The sequence below is a fragment of the Triticum dicoccoides genome, chromosome 6B, assembly GCF_002162155.2.
Source record: "Triticum dicoccoides isolate Atlit2015 ecotype Zavitan chromosome 6B, WEW_v2.0, whole genome shotgun sequence".
NCBI lineage: Eukaryota > Viridiplantae > Streptophyta > Magnoliopsida > Poales > Poaceae > Triticum > Triticum dicoccoides.
In genome coordinates, this window is record NC_041391.1 from 677,148,926 (window position 1) to 677,169,416 (window position 20,491).

A 20,491-nucleotide genomic window follows, 5' to 3' on the forward strand; every position below is an offset into this window, starting at 1 on the left:
GAGTAACGCACCCATGCCCTACTCCAATTTTTACTCATTGGTTTTGTCCTTCGAGGCGCTGCAGGCACAACAGAGTGCGGTGGAGGGGTGTTTTCCCTCCGCGAACGTCGTGACCCGTTCGGGTTCGTACGGCGCGGGCGGACGCGCGCCCTACCTCGATCCCTATCCCTCCCATGGTGGGGGGCGCCCGGCTGATGGACATGGCCAGCCAGGGCGGTAATGGCGGCAACACCGGCGGCTGTGACCACAATGCTGGTTATGCCGGCAATGGCCGGCAAGGTGGAGGAGGCAACGCCGGCAACAACAACGGCGAAGGAGGTGGGCGTCGCAGCCGCTGGCGTCCCCGGTGCCAAATTTGCAAGAACTGGGGCCATGAAGCCGACGACTACCGCAAGCGCTATGATCAGGATCACAACTCCCGTTCCGTAAACTCGGCGTCCACCAACACTGTCGACTTCCCTTGGGTGCTGGATACCGGGGCTACGGACCACTTGACCAATGATCTTGAGCACCTCCAGGTTCACGAGCGCTATGACGGCAAGGATCAGGTTCAGGTGGCCAATGGTGCAGGTTTGTCTATTTCACACATTGGTCATTGCGTTTACCCAGTTCATCTCTTCAACTGCGTAACATCCTTCATGTTCCACACATCAGCCAGCATCTTCTCTCTGTTTATCGTCTTCTTTGTGATAATGACATCTTTGTTGAATTTCACCGTCGTTTTTTCCTTGTTAAGGACAAAGCAACCAGGCGTGTCATCCTTCACGGTAGAAGTTAACGGGGAGGGGGGGTCTATCCGGTCCCCTTCGCTCGTGCGTCATCTTCATCGTCTCGTCGTGCCTCCTCCGGTGTTCGAGTTTCGTCGTTGCAATGGCATCAACGTCTTGGTCATCCTACAAATAATGTGGTCACTTCCATTGTTCGGAGTCATGACCTTCCGTGTTCTAGTTCAAATAATTCATCGTTATTTTGTGATGCCTGTCAGCGTTCTAAGAGTCATCAACTCCCTTATTCTACTTCGTTTCATATCACTACTGTACCTCTTGAATTAATACATTCAGATGTTTGGGGTCCCGCTCTTGCTACGTCGGGAGGGTACAAGTATTATGTTAGTTTTATTGATGACTACACGCGCTTCACCTGGATTTATTTGCTTAAACACAAGTCTGATGTTGAGCAAGTTTTCTACAACTTTCAGGCTCATGTCGAACGCCTTCTGGATTATAAAATCAAGGCCGTTCAGTCTGACTGGGGTGGTGAATACCACAAACTCCATGGCTACTTTCAACTCATGGGCATCTCTCACCGAGTGTCATGTCCACATACCTCTCAGCAGAACGGTATTGCCGAGCGCAAACACCGACATTTGGTCGAGACCGGTATTGCCTTGCTAGCGCACACGTCTCTTCCACTTTGGTTTTGGGATGAGGCTTTTCTTACGGCATGTTACCTCATCAACCATATGCCCACTCCGGTTCTCAACAAGGACATACCTCTGTTCCGTCTGTTTCATGTTTAGCCCAACTACTCCTCCCTTCGGATTTCTGGGTGTGCTTGCTGGCCTAGTCTCCGCAAGTACAATGCTCACAAGCTTGAGTTTCGGTCCAAGATGTGTGTTTTCCTTGGCTATAGTCCTTTGCATAAGGGCTATAAGTGTCTTGACCGTACTTCTGGTCGGATATACATCTCTCGTGATGTTGTTTTCGATGAGACCGTGTTCCCTTACTCTCAACCTGGCGTTTGTGTTGATCCTGCTTCTCTTGAACATGCACTCACTTTTCCCTCCGATGAACCAGTTCTGGGTGTCCATGTGCGTAAATATGACATGTCCTACTTGTCACCTAACTTGTCTTTTGCAGGTGATATTGCTTTGAGTCCCCCCCAGGTACATGTTGCTGCTCCGACGCCTCCTGATGCGCCCGACGTGCATGTCCCGTCATCCGAGGCATGTGCGGCGCTCGATGGCACAACCGCTGACGCGACTGGGTCGCCACCCTCACCCGGCACGGCTGGGTCGCCACCCTTGCCTGGTCCGTCGCCCGGGCCGCCATCCTCGCCTGGGTCGGATACCATCGTCTCTCGGCCCGTGTCGCCCCTTGCTGAGGTCTTCTCAGCCGCGACACCCTTGGTCGAGCCCTCGTCGCCGTCGTCTTCTCCTACCGGCGATGCCGCTCCGGCGCATGCTATGGTTACCCGCCATCATGATCATACGCGCAAGGAGAAGTCTTACACTGATGGCACGGTTCGGTATGACTCTCGCCGCCGTGCCTTCTTCGCCGCGCCGGTTTCCCATCGTGATGCTCTGGGTGAACCTGCCTGGCGTGCCGCCATGTCCGAGGAGTTTGCTGCTCTCCGTCACACTAACACCTGGGTGTTGGTGCCTCGGCCACCTGGTGTTAATATTGTGAGCTGCAAGTGGATTTTCAAAACCAAGGATCGTCCAGATGGGTCTGTTGATAAGCACAAATCTCGTCTTGTTGCTCGCGGTTTCACTCAACAGCATGGGCTTAACTACGGAGATACTTTTAGCCCGGTGGTGAAGCCTGCCACGGTTCGCTTGGTTCTGTCTCTTGCTGTGTCTCGTGGTTGGAGCCTCCGACAGATTGATGTGAGCAGTGCCTTTTTACATGGGTTCTTGGCCGAAGATGTGTACATGCAGCAGCCACCTGGGTTCGAGGATGCCACTTATCCCTCTCATGTCTGCAAACTTCAGCGGTCTATTTATGGTCTCAAGCAGTCGCCTCGTGCCTGGTATGCTTGTTTGAGTCAGCGCCTTTCGCAGCTCGGTTTTGTTGCCTCCAGATCAGATGCATCTCTGTTCATCTTCTCTCAGGGTAACATACACATATACATGCTGGTGTATGTTGATGATATTGTGATTGCTGGCTCTACCCCCGCCGTGGTGGATCGTCTTGTGCAGTCGTTGTCTGCTAGCTTTCCCATCAAAGATTTGGGTCGCCTTGAGTACTTTCTTGGTTTGGAAGTGTCCTTTCATTCAGGGGGCATGACCTTGACGCAGAAAAAGTATGCTTTGGATCTTCTTCATCGCGTTAACATGGAGAACTGCAAGGCCACTTCCACTCCGCTTGCTACTTCTGAGAGTCTCTCACGTCATAGTGGTGCACTACTGGGTAGAGATGACTCCTTTCGGTATCGCAGTGTGGTTGGAGCACTTCAGTATTTGACCCTCACTCGTCCTGATATCTCCTTCGCAGTGAACAAAGTGTGTCAGTTCCTGTCTCAGCCAACGGAGGATCATTGGGAAGCAGTCAAGCGTATTCTGAGATATGTCAAAGGTACGCTAGACATGGGACTACGGATTCGTAAGTCCAGATTTACTGGAGTGAGTATATTTACCGATGAAGACTGGGCAGGCTGTGTTGATGATAGTGTTGGAAATATGCCCTAGAGGCAATAATAAAAGCATTATTATTATATTTCCTTGTTCATGATAATTGTCTTTATTTATGCTATAATTGTGTTATCCGAAAATCGTAATACATGTGTGAATAACAGACACCAACATGTCCCTAGTGAGCCTCTAGTTGACTAGCTCGTTGATCAACAGATAGTCATGGTTTCCTGACTATGGACACTGGATGTCATTGGTAACGAGATCACATCATTGGGAGAATGATGTGATGGACAAGACCCAATCCTAAACATAGCACAAGATCGTATAGTTCGTTTGCTAGAGTTTTCCAATGTCAAAGTATCTTTTCCTTAGACCATGAGATCGTGTAACTCCCGGATACCGTAGGAGTGCTTTGGGTATGCCAAACGTCACAACGTAACTGGGTGACTATAAAGGTAGACTACGGGTATCTCCGAAAGTGTCTGTTGGGTGACATGGATCAAGACTGGGATTTGTCACTCCGTATGACGGAGAGGTATCACTGGGCCCACTCGGTAATGCATCATCATAATGAGCTCAGAGTGACCAAGTGTCTGGTCACGGGATCATGCATTACGGTACGAGTAAAGTGACTTGCCGGTAACGAGATTGAACGAGGTATTGGGATACCGACGACCGAATCTCGGGCAAGTAACATATCGATAGACAAAGGGAATAGCGTACGGGATTGATTGAATCCTCGACATCGTGGTTCATCCGATGAGATCATCGTGGAGCATGTGGGAGCCAACATGGGTATCCAGATCCCGCTGTTGGTTATTGACCGGAGAGTCGTCTCGGTCATGTCTGCTTGTCTCCCGAACCCGTAGGGTCTACACACTTAAGGTTCGGTGACGCTAGGGTTATGAAGATATGTATATGCAGAAACCCGAATGTTGTTCGGAGTTCCGGATGAGATCCCGGACGTCACGAGGAGTTCCGGAATGGTCCGGAGGTAAAGAATTATATATAGGAAGTGCTATTTCGGGCATCGGGACAAGTTTCGGGGTTATCGGTATTGTACCGGGACCACCGGAAGGGTCCCGGGGGTCCACCGGGTGGGGCCACCTGTCCCGGGGGGCCACATGGGCTGTAGGGGGTGCGCCTTGGCCTAGATGGGCCAAGGGCACCAGCCCCTATAGGCCCATGCGCCTAGGGTTTCCACCATGGAAGAGTCCATGTGGTGGAAGGCACCCCTAGGTGCCTTGGGGGGGAGGTAAACCTCCCCTTGGCCGCCGCCCCCCCTAGTAGATCTCATCTACTAGGGCCGGCGCCCCCCCTGGCACCCCTATATATAATGGGGGGGAGAGGAGGGATTTCACACCAGCCCCTGGCGCCTCCATCTCCCCCCCGTTACGTCTCTCCCTCGTAGTCTCGGCGAAGCCCTGCTGCTGTGACGCCCTGCATCCACCACCACGCCGTCGTGCTGCTGGATCTTCATCAACCTCTCCTCCCCCTTGCTGGATCAAGAAGGAGGAGACATCTCCCGTCCCGTACGTGTGTTGAACGCGGAGGTGCCGTCCGTTCGGCGCTGGTCATCGGTGATTTGGATCACGTCGAGTACGACTATATCATCACCGTTCTTTTGAACGCTTCCGTGCGCGATCTACAAAGGTATGTAGATGCATCTAATCACTCGTTGCTAGATGAACTCCTAGATGATCTTGGTGAAACGAGTAGGAAAATTTTTGTTTTCTGCAACGTTCCCCAACAGTGGCATCATGAGCTAGGTCTATGCGTAGTTCTTCTTGCGCGAGTAGAACACAATTTGTTGTGGGCATAGATTTGTCAACTTTCTTGCCGTTACTAGTCCTTTCTTGCTTCAGCGGTATTGTGGGATGAAGCGGCCCGGACCAACCTTACACGTACGCTTACGTGAGACCGGTTCCACCGACTAACATGCACTAGTTGCATAAGGTGGCTGGCGGGTGTCTGTCTCTCTCACTTTAGTTGGAGCGGAATCGATGAACAGGGTCCTTATGAAGGATAAATAGAAGTTGACAAATCACGTTGTGGCTTTAACGTAGGTAAGAAAACGTTCTTGCTAGAACCCTAATTCAGCCACGTAAAACTTGCAACAACAATTAGAGGACGTCTAACTTGTTTTTGCAGCAAGTGGTTTTTGATATGATATGGCCAAAGTTGTGATGAATGATGAATGATCTATACGTGATGTATGAGATGTTCATGCTATTGTAATAGGATTCACGACTTGCATGTCGATGAGTATGACAACCGGCAGGAGCCATAGGAGTTGTCTTTATTCTTTTTATGACCTGCGTGTCATCGAGAAACGCCATGTAAATTACTTTACTTTATTGCTAAACGTGTTAGCCATAGTAGTAGAAGTAATAGTTGGCGAGCAACTTCATGGAGACACGATGATGGAGATCATGATGATGGAGATCATGGTGTCAAGCCGGTGACAAGATGATCATGGAGCCCCAAGATGAAGATCAAAGGAGCTATGTGATATTGGCCATATCATGTCACGTTTATTATTTGATTGCATGTGATGTTTATCATGTTTTGCATCTTGTTTACTTAGAACGACGATAGTAAATAAGATGATCCCTCACAATAAATTCAAGAAGTGTTCCCCCTAACTGTGCACCGTTGCGACAGTTCGCTGTTTCAAAACACCACGTGATGATCGGGTGTTTTATTCAGACGTTCACATACAACGGGTGTAAGACAGATTTACACATGCAAACACTTAGGTTAACTTGACGAGCCTAGCATGTACAGACATGGCCTCGGAACACAGAAGACCGAAAGGTCGAGCATGAGTCGTATAGAAGATACGATCAACATGAAGATGTTCACCGACGTTGACTAGTCCGTCTCACGTGATGATCGGACACGGTCTAGTTAAACTCGGATCATGTAATACTTAGATGACTGGAGGGATGTCTAATCTAAGTGGGAGTTCATTAATAATTTGATTAGTTGAACTTAATTATCATGAACTTAGTCTAAATATTTTACAATATGTCTTGTAGATTAAATGGCCAACGTAGTCCTCAACTTCAACGCGTTCCTAGAGAAAACCAAGCTGAAAGACGATGGCAGCAACTATACGGACTGGGTCCGGAACCTGAGGATCATCCTCATAGCTGCCAAGAAAAATTATGTCCTACAAGCACCGCTTGGTGACGCACCCGTTCTCCCTGCAGAACAAGATGTTATGAACGCTTGGCAGGCACGTTCCGATGACTACTCCCTCGTTCAGTGCGGCATGCTTTACAGCCTAGAGCCGGGGCTCCAAAAGCGTTTTGAGAGACATGGAGCATATGAGATGTTCGAAGAGCTGAAAATGGTTTTCCAAGCTCATGCCCGGGTCGAGAGATATGAAGTCTCCGACAAATTCTTCAGCTGTAAGATGGAGGAAAACAGTTCTGTCAGTGAGCACATACTCACTATGTCTGGGTTGCATAACCGCTTGACTCAGCTGGGAGTTAATCTCCCGGATGATGCGGTCATTGACAGAATCCTCCAGTCGCTTCCACCAAGCTACAAGAGCTTTGTGATGAACTTCAATATGCAGGGGATGGAAAAGACCATTCCTGAAGTATTTGCTATGCTGAAATCAGCAGAGGTAGAAGTCAGGAAGGAACATCAAGTGTTGATGGTCAATAAAACCACTAAGTTCAAGAAATGCAAGGGTAAAAAGAACTTCAAGAAGGACGGCAAGGAGGTTGCCGCGCCCGGCAAGCAAGCTGCCGGGAAGAAGCCAAAGAATGGACCCAAGCCCGAGACTGAGTGCTTTTATTGCAAGGGAAGCGGTCACTGGAAGCGAAACTACCCTAAGTACTTAGCGGATAAGAAGGCCGGCAAAACAAAAGGTATATGTGATATACATGTAATTGATGTGTACCTTACTAGTGCCCGTAGTAGCTCCTGGGTATTTGATACCGGTGCAGTTGCTCACATTTGTAACTCAAAGCAGGGGCTGCGGAATAAGCGGAAACTGGCAAAGGATGAGGTGACGATGCGCGTCGGGAATGGTTCCAAGGTCAATGTGGTCGCCGTCGGCATGCTACCTCTGCATCTCCCTTCGGGATTAGTTTTAAACCTTAATAATTGTTATTTAGTGCCAGCTTTGAGCATGAACATTGTATCGGGATCTCGTTTAATTCGAGATGGCTACTCTTTTAAATCTGAGAATAATGGTTGTTCCATTTTTATGAGAGATATGTTTTATGGTCATGCTCCTATGGTGAATGGTTTATTCTTTATGAATCTCGAACGTGATGCTACACATGTTCATAATGTGAGTACCAAAAGAAGTAAGGTTGATAATGATAGTCCCACATACCTGTGGCACTGCCGCCTTGGTCACATAGGTGTCAAACGCATGAAGAAGCTCCATGCTGATGGACTTTTAGAGTCTCTTGATTATGAATCATTTGACACATGCGAACCATGCCTTATGGGTAAAATGACCAAGACTCTGTTCTCAGGAACAATGGAGCGAGCAACCGACTTATTGGAAATCATACATACTGATGTGTGCGGTCCAATGAGTGTTGAGGCTCGCGGTGGCTATCGTTATGTTCTCACCCTCACTGATGATTTAAGTAGGTATGGGTATATCTACTTAATGAAACACAAGTCTGAAACCTTTGAAAAGTTCAAGGAATTTCAGAGTGAGGTTGAAAATCAACGTGACAGGAAAATCAAGTTTCTACGATCAGATCGTGGAGGAGAATACTTGAGTCATGAGTTTGGCACACACTTAAGAAAATGTGGAATAGTTTCACAACTCACGCCGCCTGGAACACCTCAGCGTAATGGTGTGTCCGAACGTCGTAATCGCACTCTATTAGATATGGTGCGATCTATGATGTCTCTTACCGATTTACCGCTATCCTTTTGGGGCTATGCTTTAGAGACTGCCGCATTCACTTTAAATAGGGCTCCGTCGAAATCCGTTGAGACGACACCGTATGAATTATGGTTTGGGAAGAAACCTAAGCTGTCGTTTCTAAAAGTTTGGGGATGCGATGCTTATGTCAAGAAACTTCAACCTGAAAAGCTCGAACCCAAGTCGGAAAAATGCGTCTTCATAGGATACCCAAAAGAAACTATTGGGTACACCTTCTACCTCAGATCCGAAGGCAAGATCTTTGTTGCCAAGAATGGGTCCTTTCTGGAGAAAGAGTTTCTCTTGAAAGAAGTAAGTGGGAGGAAAGTAGAGCTTGATGAAGTATTACCTCTTGAACCGGAAAATGGCGCAACTCAAGAAAATGTTCCTGAGGTGCCTGCACCGACTAGAGAGGAAGTTAATGACAATGATCAAGATACTTCTGATCAAGACCCTACTGAAATTCGAAGGTCCACAAGGACACGTTCCGCACCAGAGTGGTACGGCAACCCTGTCTTGGAAATCATGCTGTTAGACAACGGTGAACCTTCGAACTATGAAGAAGCGATGGCGGGCCCGGATTCCGACAAATGGCTAGAAGCCATGAAATCCGAGATAAGATCCATGTATGAAAACAAAGTATGGACTTTGACTGACTTGCCCGTTGAGCGGCGAGCCATAGAAAATAAATGGATCTTTAAGAGGAAGACAGACGCGGATGGTAATATGACCATCTATAAAGCTCGGCTTGTCGCAAAGGGTTATCGACAAGTTCAAGGGGTTGACTACGATGAGACTTTCTCACCGGTAGCGAAGCTAAAGTCCGTCCGAATCATGTTAGCAATTGCCGCATTCTATGATTACGAAATATGGCAAATGGACGTCAAAACGGCATTCCTTAATGGTTTCCTTAAGGAAGAATTGTATATGATGCAGCCGGAAGGTTTTGTCGATCCTAAGAATGCTGACAAAGTGTGCAAGCTCCAACGCTCGATTTATGGGCTGGTGCAAGCATCTCGGAGTTGGAACATTCGCTTTGATGAGATGATCAAAGCGTTTGGGTTTACACAGACTTATGGAGAAGCCTGCGTTTACAAGAAAGTGAGTGGGAGCTCTGTAGCATTTCTCATATTATATGTAGATGACATACTTTTGATGGGAAATGATATAGAACTCTTGGACAGCATCAAGGCCTACTTGAATAAAAGTTTTTCAATGAAGGACCTTGGAGAAGCTGCTTATATATTAGGCATCAAAATCTATAGAGATAGATCAACACGCCTCATAGGTCTTTCACAAAGCACATACCTTGATAAGATATTGAAGAAGTTCAATATGGATCAATCCAAGAAGGGGTTCTTGCCTGTGTTGCAAGGTATGAAATTGAGCTCAGCTCAATGTCCGACCACGGCAGAAGATATAGAAGAGATGAGCGTCATCCCCTATGCCTCAGCCATAGGTTCTATTATGTATGCCATGCTGTGTACCAGACCTGATGTTAACCTTGCCGTAAGTTTGGTAGGAAGGTACCAAAGTAATCCCGGCAAGGAACACTGGACAGCGGTCAAGAATATCCTAAAGTACCTGAAAAGGACTAAGGAAATGTTTCTCGTTTATGGAGGTGACGAAGAGCTCGTCGTAAAGGGTTACGTCGACGCTAGCTTCGACACAGATCTAGATGACTCTAAGTCACAAACCGGATACGTGTATATTTTGAATGGTAGGGCAGTAAGCTGGTGCAGTTGCAAGCAAAGCGTCGTGGCGGGATCTACATGTGAAGCAGAGTACATGGCAGCCTCGGAGGCAGCACATGAAGCAATATGGGTGAAGGAGTTCATCACCGACCTAGGAGTCATACCCAATGCGTCGGGGCCGATCAAGCTCTTCTGTGACAACACTGGAGCTATTGCACTTGCCAAGGAGCCCAGGTTTCACAAGAAGACAAGGCACATCAAGCGTCGCTTCAACTCCATTCGTGAAAATGTTCAAGATGGAGACATAGAGATTTGTAAAGTGCATACGGACCTGAATGTAGCAGATCCGTTGACTAAACCTCTCCCTAGAGCAAAACATGATCAACACCAGAATTCCATGGGTGTTCGATTCATCACAATGTAACTAGATTATTGACTCTAGTGCAAGTGGGAGACTGTTGGAAATATGCCCTAGAGGCAATAATAAAAGCATTATTATTATATTTCCTTGTTCATGATAATTGTCTTTATTCATGCTATAATTGTGTTATCCGGAAATCGTAATACATGTGTGAATAACAGACACCAACATGTCCCTAGTGAGCCTCTAGTTGACTAGCTCGTTGATCAACATATAGTCATGGTTTCCTGACTATGGACACTGGATGTCATTGATAACGAGATCACATCATTGGGAGAATGATGTGATGGACAAGACCCAATCCTAAACATAGCACAAGATCGTATAGTTCGTTTGCTAGAGTTTTCCAATGTCAAAGTATCTTTTCCTTAGACCATGAGATCGTGTAACTCCCGGATACCGTAGGAGTGCTTTGGGTATGCCAAACGTCACAACGTAACTGGGTGACTATAAAGGTAGACTACGGGTATCTCCGAAAGTGTCTGTTGGGCGACATGGATCAAGACTGGGATTTGTCACTCCGTATGACGGAGAGGTATCACTGGGCCCACTCGGTAATGCATCATCATAATGAGCTCAGAGTGACCAAGTGTCTGGTCACGGGATCATGCATTACGGTACGAGTAAAGTGACTTGCCGGTAACGAGATTGAACGAGGTATTGGGATACCGACGATCGAATCTCGGGCAAGTAACATATCGATAGACAAAGGGAATAGCGTACGGGATTGATTGAATCCTCGACATCGTGGTTCATCCGATGAGATCATCGTGGAGCATGTGGGAGCCAACATGGGTATCCAGATCCCGCTGTTGGTTATTGACCGGAGAGTCGTCTCGGTCATGTATGCTTGTCTCCCGAACCCGTAGGGTCTACACACTTAAGGTTCGGTGACGCTAGGGTTATGAAGATATGTATATGCAGAAACCCGAATGTTGTTCGGAGTCCCGGATGAGATCCCGGACGTCACGAGGAGTTCCGGAATGGTCCGGAGGTAAAGAATTATATATAGGAAGTGCTATTTCGGGCATCGGGACAAGTTTCGGGGTTATCGGTATTGTACCGGGACCACCGGAAGGGTCCCGGGGGTCCACCGGGTGAGGCCACCTGTCCCGAGGGGCCACATGGGCTGTAGGGGGTGCGCCTTGGCCTAGATGGGCCAAGGGCACCAGCCCCTATAGGCCCATGCGCCTAGGGTTTCCACCATGGAAGAGTCCATGTGGTGGAAGGCACCCCTAGGTGCCTTGGGGGGGAGGTAAACCTCCCCTTGGCCGCCGCCCCCCTAGTAGATCTCATCTACTAGGGCCGGCGCCCCCCCTGGCACCCCTATATATAGTGGGGGGGGGGGAGAGGAGGGATTTCACACCAGCCCCTGGCGCCTCCATCTCCCCCCCGTTACGTCTCTCCCTCGTAGTCTCGGCGAAGCCCTGCTGCTGTGACGCCCTGCATCCACCACCACGCCGTCGTGCTGCTGGATCTTCATCAACCTCTCCTCCCCCCTTGCTGGATCAAGAAGGAGGAGACGTCTCCCGTCCCGTACGTGTGTTGAACGCGGAGGTGCCGTCCGTTCGGCGCTGGTCATCGGTGATTTGGATCACGTCGAGTACGACTACATCATCACCGTTCTTTTGAACGCTTCCGTGCGCGATCTACAAAGGTATGTAGATGCATCTAATCACTCGTTGCTAGATGAACTCCTAGATGATCTTGGTGAAACGAGTAGGAAAATTTTTGTTTTCTGCAACGTTCCCCAACAGATAGGCGCTCCACTGGTGGTTTTGCTATATTTGTTGGACCTAACCTTGTATCTTGGAGCTCGAAGAAGCAACCCACAGTCTCGAGATGAAGCACGAGGCAGAGTATAAGGCATTGGCCAATGGCGCGGCTGAAGCCATTTGGATAGACTCAGTTCTCATAGAACTTGGAGTCCCACGGCAGCGCACTCCTATATTGTGGTGTGATAACTTAGAGGCAACTTACCTGACGGCGAATCCAGTGTTTCATGCTCGGACCAAACACATTGAGATTGATTTCCATTTTGTGAGAGAACGAGTAGCTGCTTGTGAACTGGAAGTCAGGTTTATTTCTATAGATGATCAGTTAGCGGATGTATTTACCAAACCCGCTACCAGACAGATGCTAGACCGTTTTAGAACCAATCTGAATCTTGTATGTAGTTCAGATTGAGGGGGCATGTAAAGTAGGGCCTAGTATATTGTCCTTGTACACGTATTCATATACGTATGTAATTGTAATTGTGATCATCTATATATTGAAACGTGAGGCTGGATGTCAACCACCCACGTAAAATCCTAAACCCTGTGTTTAACTCCTTGGCCGGAAATTGGGCAATGTCGAACCTTTTTTTTTGTTTGGCAATCCCACCGGTTTTGGGCTCGTGGCACGTTGCTGTCTGTAAACCGTTTCCGGCGCACTGAAAGAACGGTCCCAGAAAAAGGAACTTGTCTCTCTGAACGTTCAGAACCATGGCCAAGTTGGCACGACCGAGACGCGCCAGCAGCCGGCAGCGACCGGACTCAAGCGGCCGGCCGTAGGATCGCCCCCGCTTTGCTTGAAACGCGGCCGACCTCTGAACGCTCGACACAGTGGCATCTCAGTCGCCGTAATGGCAGTGTCCATCGGCGCTCGGCAAATCTGTTCACTCGCGCCCATGTTCGTGGAGTCTGCGAAGGAACGTCAAGAATCGTGGAGCCCGCCGGCGATGTGCATGTGATCCGGCCGGTTGCGTCGCGATAAGATGCTCTGATCGCTGTTAGCGTATGGCGTCCGTCAATTATGGTCGAACATGGCCGTCTCTTTCGCTGCCACTCCGTGTCGCCGTTTCACTTTCGCCTTCTTCATTGGGTGCCACACGCTCCTGTCTTTTGCGCTCCGGTGGGTGTATTTTCACCGGATGTGGAAAGATCGTGATCGACAAGCGGGCCTCGGAACATGCGTCGGTTAATGACTAGAGTAATCCTCACCCGCAAAAAAAATAAAAAAATGACTAGAGTAATCCTACTAGCAAAATATAATTACTCGGGGTTAATTACAGCCGTGTGCTGCTGCACCTGACCCTGGCCACATGCACGCAGGCGCACTGTGTTATTTTGCATGATGCTCTGTTACCACACAACCATAAAATATACCTCCTCCGGTCCTAAATATTTGTTTTTTTAGATATTTCAACAAATGACTACATATGAAGCAAAATTGGTGAATCTACATTTTCAAATATGTCTATATATATCCGTATGTGATATAGTCCATTTGAAATTTCTACAAAGACAAATATTTAAAAACGGAGGGAGTATTTATCTAAACTAAAGCTGCTGCACGATTCAGATCATGGCCGGGGACGCGGCACACAACTAGGCCTGCAGGTTCATCGTTTTGAACGGCACGAACCAACGAAACGAGCGAACGAACGGGGCCAGCTGCACGGTGGGAGGGGGTGCGTGGCGCCGGCCGCGACAGCTGGCTCGGGCGGGGCGTACTTGGCCAGTCTTTTGTCTTTCACTCTGGCCGCACCTTGTCGTTTGGATCCGGAGTAGCTATCGTGCATGGGCCGTCGACCTGCTGCATCATCTAGCTCGGTTGTTGATGGATGCTCCACCGTGATCAGATCACATCAGATGGCCTACTGATTTTTATATCGTGGCGCCCTTTTCCTGTTATTGAAGAAAGCAGAGCGGGGCCAGGCGAACTACCAGGAGACCGGCTTTTCTACCATGCACGGGAAGTACCGTGCATGCATAGCTGAGCTGTTTATGCTTTTATGACCCTGCCACTTTGTCCACTATGATATTTCTTTTTACCTTCATACTCTCATAATCATTTAGTGTTGCGTCAGAAATGTTATAGATATTTCTTCAAAAAAAAGTTACAGTTACTTGTGTTATTATGGAACTTGCACAATGGAAATATTCATCTATTCTCTCCTTCCACAAACACATGCTTTACACTATAAAGGTACTAATTAATTTAAATGTTTTAATATGTTTCAAAAAAGAACAATCACACTATTTCACTGTGGTTCATTTGTTCGAAATCGTATCATAATGTTTCGTTCCGTGTCAATACACTTAGTAGGGAAAGTAGTGGCCGAGCCTCAATTTAATAGGCATTCGTTCTCATGAATTTTTATTAGGTTTTATCGTGTTCTAGATTGCATCATTTTGTTCATACAGTTTCATCATGTTTCAAAATATGAATTTTAGAACTTGTGAAAATATATTTAGAAGTGGTCTTGTTGCAAAGTACTAATCGCAAGGAAATCAAATATTTAAACGAATCATAAATTGGAATTGTGATTCAAAAAATAAAATATATTGAAGCTTGGAAATCGTATGAAAATGTATGGATGGGTGAGGTACTATTGTGTCAGGGGGGATATATAGAATAGAGGTTGCTAGTGGTCAATATATGGCATAATTTAACCGAAAAAGGCATAATTTAACCGAAAAAGGCATAATTTAACCGAAAAAGGCCTCAGATGTTTGTTGAATATATGGCTACTATGCCATATATTAAGTGTATTTTCAATGTATGGATGGGTGAGGTACTATGGCCTCAGATGTTTGTTGTTACAGCGCAGCGCTAAAGTGGGATTGAACAAGCATACAATGGTTAATTACAGCAAAAATTAGCTTTTTTTGGAAAAATCTTATATCTTTGGAAAGAGAAAGATCTTGTTAGTCATTTTCGTCCAAAGCATGTTATGCACCGTACGTGTCAAATCAGGCTAGCTAAGCTTGGCCCGACCCAATCTGAATGCAGCCTGATCTCAAGAGATTCACGTATGCAATCGGCAATCATCCCCGCCTGCTCTCTCACATACATACTCACAAGTGAACACTAGTAGACAAGGGGGCATTGGACCAGGCCGGGTCAGCCCATTAGTCCCGGTTCAATTCAGAACCGGGACCAATGGTGGCATTGGACCCAGTTCGTGAGCCCCGGGGGCCGGCCGGGCCACGTGGGCCATTGATCCTGGTTCGTCTGGACCTTTTGGTCCCGGTTGGTGGGACGAACTGGGACCAATGGGCCTCGCTCCTGGCCCACTATCATTGGTCCTGGTTGGTGGTTTGAACCGGGACCAAAGGCTGCCCTTTAGTCCCGGTTCATGCCACCAACCGAGACCAATGAGGTGCCTATATATACCCCCTCGCGTAAGAGCAGAGCACACTGCTCTGTTTTTTGTGGCAGCCGAGGGGGAGAGGGCTTGGTGGTGCTCTAGCTCACCTCCTGTGCACACAAGGTGTTCAATGGAATGCCCGAGCCACACTACTTAAGCTTTCTCCTCTCCAAGCTCGACCTCCAAGCTCCATTTTCCTCAATATTTGTCTAGGTTTAGCAGTCCGTCATGCCCCGTACCCGTCTTCACCGCCGTCGATCACCCGCGCCGATCTCATCGCCGGCACCACCGTGGTGAGCCTCTTGTTCTTATCTTCTTTCTGAAAGGAAAAATATTCTTACTTGTATGTTTAGATAGATACTTGTATTATTTTCTTACTTTTATTATTGCATCTTATATAGTGCGATGGTTTTGGTATCCGCCCCCCGTCGGCCCTCGTCATGTCTATGATTCGGATGTGGTATATATTATCTTTTCATAACTATTGGTTCATTTACTGTTTATGAAAATTATGCCGACCAACATGACATAGATTTTATTTATCTAGGAAGTTGTTGAACCGGAAATTACAAACGATCCTATTGTCGAGGGGTTAAATTTAGTTGAAGAAGAAAACAATTTCTTGAAGGAAAAAATAAGAAAAATTGAGGAGGAGAAGATGATATAGGAGTTGCATGTTGTGGATGTGGTCGATGATCACAAGATCAAGATGGATGCAATGCGCTTGAAGATTAGAAAGATTAGAAAATATGTCATTCATACCGAGGCTTGGTATCATTATGCCGTTGGATCAGTTGTTACCTTGGTTGCGATTATGATCGCATTTGTTTTCGCATTGAAATGTTTTACATAGTTTCAATGTATGGTTTAATTAATTTAGATGCTCTGCAGAGCATTATGTTGTTTTGTAATGATTTTCGCTTGAAGATGAGAACTATGTATATACTTTGGTTTTAATGTGATGTTGAACTTCTATTAATTTGGTCACTTAGTTATCTATTCATGATGTTCTGTAATGATTTTCGACACACTTAATTATATATAATGCACGCAGATGAACCGGCAATGGATGTACATTAACAGACACACCTCCAAGTACATTAAGGGCGTGCATGATTTTCTCGAAGTGGCTGAGGCAAACAAGCAGAATGGTTTTATGTGTTGTCCATGCCCTATATGTGGAAATACGAAGTCTTACTCTGACCGGAAAATCCTTCACACCCACCTGCTTTACAAGGGTTTCATGCCACACTATAATGTTTGGACGAGACACGGAGAAATAGGGGTTATGATGGAAGACGGCGAAGAAGAAGAGTACGATGACAACTATGTGCCCCCTGAATACGGTGATGCTACTGAACATCAAGAGGAACCAGACGATGTGCACGATGATGCTGCAACGGGCGAAGCTGCTGAAGATCAAGAGGAACCAGACGATGTGCCCGATGATGATGATCTCCGCCGGGTCATTGTCGATGCAAGGACGCAATGCGAAAGTCAAAAGGAGAAGCTGAAGTTCGATCGCATGTTAGAGGATCACAAAAAGGATTGTAACCTAATTGTGAAGATGGCAACACAAAGCTCGGTACCGTACTAGAATTGCTGCAGTGGAAGGCAGAGAATGCTGTGCCAGACAAAGGATTTGAGAAGCTACTAAAAATATTGAAGAAGAAGCTTCCAAAGGATAACGAATTGCCCGACAGTACATACGCAGCAAAGAAGATCGTATACCCTCTAGGATTGGAGGTGCAGAAGATACATGCATGCCCTAATGACTGCATCCTCTACCGCGGTGCATACAAGGATCTGAACGCATGCCCGGTATGCGGTGCATTACGGTATAAGATCAGATGAGATGACCCTGGTGATGTTGACGGTGACCCCCCCCCCCTAGGAAGAGGGTTTCTGCGAAGGTGATGTGGTATGCTCCTATAATACCACGGTTGAAATGTCTATTCAGAAACAGAGAGCATGCCAATTTGATGCGATGGCATAGTAAGGACCGTAAGAAAGACGGGAAGTTGAGAGTACCCGCTGACGGGTCGCAGTGGAGAAAAATCGAGAGAAAGTACTGGGATGAGTTTGCACGTGACCCAAGGAATGTATGGTTTGCTTTAAGGGCGGATGGCATTAATCCTTTCGGGGAGCAGAGCAGCAATCACAACACCTGGCCCGTGACTCTATGTATGTATAATCTTCCTCCTTGGATGTGCATGAAGCGGAAGTTCATTATGATGACAGTTCTCATCCAAGGCCCTAAGCAACCCGGCAACGACATTGATGTGTACCTAAGATCATTAGTTGAAGAACTTTTACAGCTGTGGAATGAAAACGGTGTACTTACGTGGGATGAGCACAAACAAGAGGAATTTGACCTAAAAGCGTTGCTATTCGTGACCATCCACGATTGGCCCGCTCTCAGTAACCTTTCAGGATAGACAAACAAGGGATACCACGCATGCACACACTGTTTACTTGACACCGAAAGTATATACCTGGGAAGCTGCAGGAAGAATGTGTACCTGGGCCATCGTCGATTTCTTCCGACCAACCATCAATATCGAAAGAAAGGCAAGCATTTGAAAGGCGAGGCAGATCACTGGAAGAAGCCCGCCATGCGTACCGGTGATCACGTACTTGCTATGGTCAATGATTTCCACGTAATCTTTGAAAAGGGTCCCGGCGCACTAGCTGTTCCGTGACGCTGGGGGACACGCACCCATGTGGAAGAAGAAATCTATATTTTGGGACCTACCCTACTGGAAAGACCTAGAGGTCCGCTCTTCAATTGACGTGATGCACGTGACGAAGAACCTTTGTGTGAACCTGCTAGGCTTCTTGGGCGTGTATGGAAAGACAAAAGATACAGCTGAGACATGAGAGGACCTGCAACGTTTGCACGAAAAAGACGGCATGCCTCCAAAGCGGTATGAAGGTCCTGCGAGCTATGCTCTTACCAAAGAAGAGAAGGAAATCTTCTTTGAATGCCTGCTTAGTATGAAGGTCCCGACTGGCTTCTCGTCGAATATAAAGGGAATAATAAATATAGCAGAGAAAAAGTTCCAGAACCTAAAGTCTCATGACTGCCACGTGATTATGACGCAACTGCTTCCGGTTGCATTGAGGGAGCTTCTACCGGAAAACGTCCGATTAGCCATTGTGAAGCTATGTGCATTCCTCAATGCAATCTCTCAGAAGGTGATCGATCCAGAAATCATACCAAGGCTAAGGAGTGATGTGGTGCAATGTCTTGTCAGTTTCGAGCTGGTGTTCCCACCATCCTTCTTCAATATCATGACGCACGTCCTAGTTCATCTAATCGACGAGATTGTCATTCTGGGCCCCGTATTTCTACACAATATGTACCCCTTTGAGAGGTTCATGGGAGTCCTAAAGAAATATGTCCGTAACTGTGCTAGGCCAGAAGGAAGCATCTCCATGGGCCATCAAACAGAGGATGTCATCGGGTTTTGTGTTGACTTCATTCCTGGTCTTAAGAAGATAGGTCTCCCTAAATCGCGGTATGAGGGGAGACTGACTGGAAAAGGCACGCTTGGAAGGGACTCAGTAATATGCAGGGACGGATATTCTTGGTCTCAAGCACGCTACACAGTTCTACAAAACTCTACCTTGGTGACCCCGTATGTCGATGAACACAAGAACAGTCTGAGCTCCAAACACCCGGAGCAATGCGACGACTGGATTACATGTGAACACATCAGGACTTTCAGCAGTTGGTTGGAAACACATCTCAGAGGTGACAATACTGTTTGTGATGAGCTGTACTTGTTGTCTAGGGGACCATCTTCGACTGTTACGATTTGAAAAGGATACGAGATAAATGGGAATCCATTTTACACGATTGACCAAGATAAAAAGAGCACCAACCAAAACAGCGGTATCCGCTTTGATGCAACAACCGAGAGGGGAAAGGACACGTATTATGGTTACATAGTGGACATATGGGAACTTGACTACGGACATGATTTTAAGGTTCCTTTGTTTAAGTGCAAATGGGTCAATCTGTCAGGAGGCGGGGTACAGGTAGACCCACAGTACGGAATGACAATAGTGGATCTGAAAAATCTTGGGTACACTGACGAACCGTTCGTCCTAACCAATGAGGTGGCACAGGTTATCTATGTGAAGGACATGTCTACCAGACCGAGAAAAAGAAAAGATAAGGAAGCGAATACATCATACAATGAGCCAAAGCGCCACATAGTTCTTTCAGGAAAAAGGGACATCGTGGGAGTGGAGGGCAAGACAGACATGTCTGAAGATTATGAAAAGTTTCATGAAATTCCTCCCTTCAAAGTCAAGGCTGACCCAGCATCCTGATAAACGATGAAGATTATCCATGGTTACGGCGCAATAAACAAATGACACAAGCGAAGAAAAAGTGAAGACTTTCTCCCGCAACTATTATGATGATACCATGCCAACTTTGTAACAGACGAGTATGATACCATTGTCCGTTTTGTACATGCACATGCTATGTGCGTGAAATTATGATACCATGTCAACTTTCAACTTTCACCAAGAACACTCTCAAGAGGGTAGCCACGTGGGCCATTGGTCCCGGTTCGTCTGAACTTTTTTTTTCTATAGGCGCATCTATGTTCATTTTTTTAGTAAAGTTAATCACAAACTTGTGATTCACACAAATTTCAAAGAATTCAAATTTTAACTATTCAAATTTAAAAACTAATGGCACTAACAGAAAGTTTATAATTTTTCTAAAACTAATGGCACTAACAGAAAGTTTATAATTTTGCTGACCTAAAAGCAAAAGGAATTAAAAACTAAAGCAAAAAACAAAAGAAAATAAGTAATGCAGAAAACAAAACAAAAAAACTGGAAAAAACATAAAAATAGCAACAATAAGTATTTTCTTGTAAGTAGAAACAAAATAAAATAAATAAAGCAAAAAAGAAAACAAAAAAAGTGTTTTCAAATTTGAAAACTAATGGCACTA